Source organism: Dermacentor albipictus, chromosome 5 (genome assembly GCF_038994185.2).
Source record: "Dermacentor albipictus isolate Rhodes 1998 colony chromosome 5, USDA_Dalb.pri_finalv2, whole genome shotgun sequence".
Lineage (NCBI taxonomy): Eukaryota > Metazoa > Arthropoda > Arachnida > Ixodida > Ixodidae > Dermacentor > Dermacentor albipictus.
Genome location: NC_091825.1, coordinates 146,355,506 through 146,360,033, shown reverse-complemented (window position 1 = coordinate 146,360,033; position 4,528 = coordinate 146,355,506).

The following is a 4,528-nucleotide window of genomic DNA, read 5'->3' as shown; positions in this document are numbered from 1 at the left end:
GCAAGGCAGGGGATATACTTTAGCCAGCAAGCTCCAATGATACAGCACTGAGCCCAAGTCTCAACTAGCTGTGGCAGATGGACATGGGGCAGAACCATACGTGCGCCCCTGCGGCATCAAGTCAACAAATTATGTAAATACAGGTGCTGACACTCAGTTTTATTAGCTTAGTTTTTGTGCTTGCATTTCCTGCACATTGGAAATTTCTTCCAAATCGTTGCGATTCCTACAAGCATAATTTTGTTTGTTTGTTTTTTGCTTGTTTCCTTGTTTGTTTGTTTCTTTATTTATTTGTTTGTTTGTTTGTTTGTTTGTTTGTTTGTTTGTTTGTTTGTTTGTTTGTTTGTTTGTTTGTTTGTTTGTTTGTTTGTTTGTTTGTGTTCCCTCAAGGCCCATAGGGCGTTACAGAAGTGAGCAGTGACATAACATGAATTCCAACTACTTCAGAAAGTGACCAGCAACTGCGGACTTAAACGCAGTTGTCTATGGCAGCAACGGAGGGGGAAGGGAGTGATGTCATGCTCTGCTTGTCTTGGGCAAAAAGAGAATGTAAGCACAGATTATTTCGGCAGGAAGGCATAACTACTTTGTCCGCGTGGCCAGCACGACAATGAAAGTAAGTAGGCTGCGGGACAAACTGCAGATTAATAATTGGATCATAAACGGCTAACTAAGAAGCGCCGCAATTAATGGCGATCACGCGCCCGCCTTTCCACGCTGCTTTCCGCTGAGCGTTGTGGCCTTGCTGCTCGATGCCCCGTGCTCCATAGAGGGCGAACAGCAGCCGTGTTCGCGAAGGGTAAGTCGACTCCCGCGAATATCACCCTTCGGCGAAGTTCCTGCCACCGGAGATGAGAAGAAAAGTGAATCAGCGACAAAGACAAAAGGCAGGCGGCATTGTGTCGGCGCACGCGAGGAATGTCGCTCGCCTGCTTCGTTTGCCTTTGAGTCACGGTGAAGCAAAGTTTCGAAGTACATGCATCACGCACGTTCCTTGCCTAGCTACTTCAGCGTTATGAAAGCGGTTTCAGGTGAGCCTACCGGCTTCCTGTTTCCAGGGCCGCGTGCAGCGCTAATACTATGGTAATGCGCTCGCAAGCTGCCAGTCCGGTTCAGTTGGCAGAGGTGTTTGCTTACGCTTGCTTGTTATTATTAACGATTGATTACAACAGCGGTCCTTACTCACTCGTCCATCTATCCTGGGACTGACAAATGTTTTTGGCGCCGACAAAAACCTTTTGCACGCGTCACCCTGATTCGCCATTTCACTGCCAAGCGAGATTAAACGGCGGTGCAACCGTGACCGGTGGCATATAAGGATTGGCTGTATAAAGCGGATTCCAAAGGAAATTCGATGATCGTTTCCCCCACACTACAATGTATTCAGCTTACTGAAAGTGAGCGGACATTGTGATCTTTTGTTTTTAACGGCAAAAGTCATTTACGGTGTCATAAATGCAGTCTTCGCAGGTTATGTCTGTTGGTCGATAAATTGGCCGCTGAGAAGGAAAGAGAACCTTGTCTCCACGCGGGATTCGTACTCACGACGTGTTAGTCGCCATCTAGCTGCTCTAGCTACTGCACCATCACAGTTGTCTTTATTTACTTTATTGAATTTTTGGTATATATTACAATTAACAAATGATCTCTTGCAGATAGCAGAAGTAGACAAAGGAGCTAGTGACCGTTTTATCGACGCTCTGCTCAACGACAAAAACACATGCAAGGAGCACCATAAAAGCCTCTTATCATTGGAACATGCTGCAGAAACAGCGACTGAGCAGCTAGCGCGTGCTGCTCAGGCAGATGTGATCGTCTTGGGCAGGCGAGAAATAGAGGGTCGTGGCGACGAATGCAATAAAATACTAGGAGACTTCTGTATGGTACCAATTCAATCGAATGTGTTCTGTATTTCAGCATATCAAGGAAGTGCGTCGTTTTTTGGAGGGTTTGTCCTCTACAGAGAGAGAGGGGGGAGGGGGGAGAGAGAGAGAGAGAGAGAACAAGAGGCGAAAGGCAGAGAGGCAGCAGGGAGATGGGGTAAGGGCGGGAAAAATGTTAAAGTTAGAGAAAATAAAGAAGAAGAACGCATCACTTCGCACACAACATAGTTTTTTGATCAGTCCCGTTTCTTTCAAATGGCATGCGCACTAGCGCTTCTATAGCAGTCCGGGCCGACCACGGCTGGGACAAGGGTCCAAGAATCCTGGCTTCCGTAAGGGGACGGTTGGTAGGCTTGTCGAGCGCGGTCCTCAAGACTTTGTGCATTGGAGCGGCAAAAATCCCACAGAATCTCCACATGATGCCCACACGCACACCGCGTAAGGGGATTCCCGCAAGCGTTCTCTTTTTGTGGCGAAAACGCAAAGCTAATTATCACCTTCGAGCATAAAGAATCAGAATACGCGTCATTCACCAGACGTGACGCTCACCAGAAGTGGAAAACAATCTTTTGCTTAACGTCGTACTGTTTACGTTTGAGCGCCGCTGAACGAGCAACGCTTTTTCAGTGTCTGTCACTGCCGCATGAAATATGATGGGGCGGCGGCCCCCTTTGAGACCGTAACAAATGCGACAGGCTTGACGGAACCAATACCGCTGCCTTCCAACTGAGCATGCTTTACTCTTGTCATGTGCGCAGTAAATAAAAAGTAAAGTAAATAAAAACGTCAGAATGGGCAAAACCAGCATGTCCCGGTGCCCCTCCCTACAACAATTCACAGCAGCGGAAGCTGTTTATTTGTCTGGGCTTTTCACAAAGAACTCCCGGATAATTTCTGATGCTGTTTTCAAGTACCATTCTGCAAATGCGCAAGCCAAGAGAGTCGTGTCACTGTTGTAGGAACGATCGTGTAGCTGATCAAAGTTTGGTACATTGGTCCTTTGATGCCCTTTGAATCGTTGTATCTTTCATTACTGGACTTGAACTTGTAGCTTCGACTCCGATAAGTTATGAAATAGTGCAAATGCATTTACCTACGTTCTGCGCATACGAGGATACGCCGGTATTCGCTGTTGCCCAGATTGAAAACTTGAACAGAGACAAATTGGGTCCAACTGGAATCAACAGGTCACGGAATTGAATGTTGAAATGCATGTATATCGAACGTCAGCGGAAGCCTACAGATTTGGAACAACGCAGAATATCTAAACTAACTTGTAACATTTTGTACAGCGCAGTGCTGACGCAGTCCATCTTAATTTGTTCGTTGTGACCCTTACAAAGAAAAATCGCACATGCTGCTGCTTAACTATGGCGACTGCGATAGCGCATAAAAAGTGCTTAAAAGTGAAGTTTCATCAAGAAAGGAACCAATAAGATATTTTCTTAGAACCTAAGTGATGTTTACTGCAGCGTGGTTGTTGTCGTTCGCTGTTACTTTATTATTATTATTATTATTATTATTATTATTATTATTATTATTATTATTATTATTATTATTATTATTATTATTATTATTATTATTATTATTATTAAGACAAAGCCTTAAGGGGCTTGTCTGCCCATCACATACCCGTCTATGTTCCTTAACCAATTTACGCGTGCGCTTGCATCGCAATAATATTTTTTGTTTGTATAACTCCTTCAAAATTTGTTCTGTATTCTGTTGTTAACCTATATGTGTCCCACCCCTTATGTAATACCCTCCCACGAGGGTCTTTAAGAAAATAAAGTGAAGTGAAGTTTGCAATGGCTCATACCCCCGCAAGCAAGCAAAGATGCAATGGCTGAATATGAATGGAGAAACGAAAGAAAGAAAGAACGAAGAAGGAAAGAAAGAATAAACGAACGAAGGAATGAAAGAAAGAAAGGAAAACCGTAAGAGAGAACTAAAGAAAGAACGAAGGAACCTTTAGGTAGTGCATTAGGGGCTCGCATGTGTCGTTGAGGGGGTCGATCTACAGCGCCATACGATTACTTCACACTGCAGCTCGTTATGGCTTGCAAGAAGACTGACCCCCTCCGACCGGATAACTTAATGCATTACCACGTGCGCAGCAGGCTTTCGCCTTCACGTGTTACAGGAGCGTAACATGATGCCGAACATTGTTGATGTTGTTGGTGTTGTTTGCATCGTCCTCGTCCCCTTCATCATCTTGTAGCATCCCTTTTGAAAGTCAGCAAGGGAAGAATACCGAACAGCAAATATATATATATATATATATATATATATATATATATATATATATATATATATATATATATATATATATATATATATATATATATATATATATATATATATATATTAAATCTTAAGGGTGAAGTTTTATGATAGTTCAAACACGTGTAAATACTCACAAACTCATCCTCTTAACCTGTTTGTTCTATCCAAATTATTTAAAATCTGTTAAGTGCAGTACGGCAGCACCCCTACATCTCCCCAGAAGACGACTTGTACATCCCCGTTTATTATTCACAGACTTTCATGCACTCATTTATACGCTAAGCCATATTACTCACATTATAAAGGTTCATAATTATATTGCGCTTAGTGTTACACTGATGATATGAAGTGAAGGACAG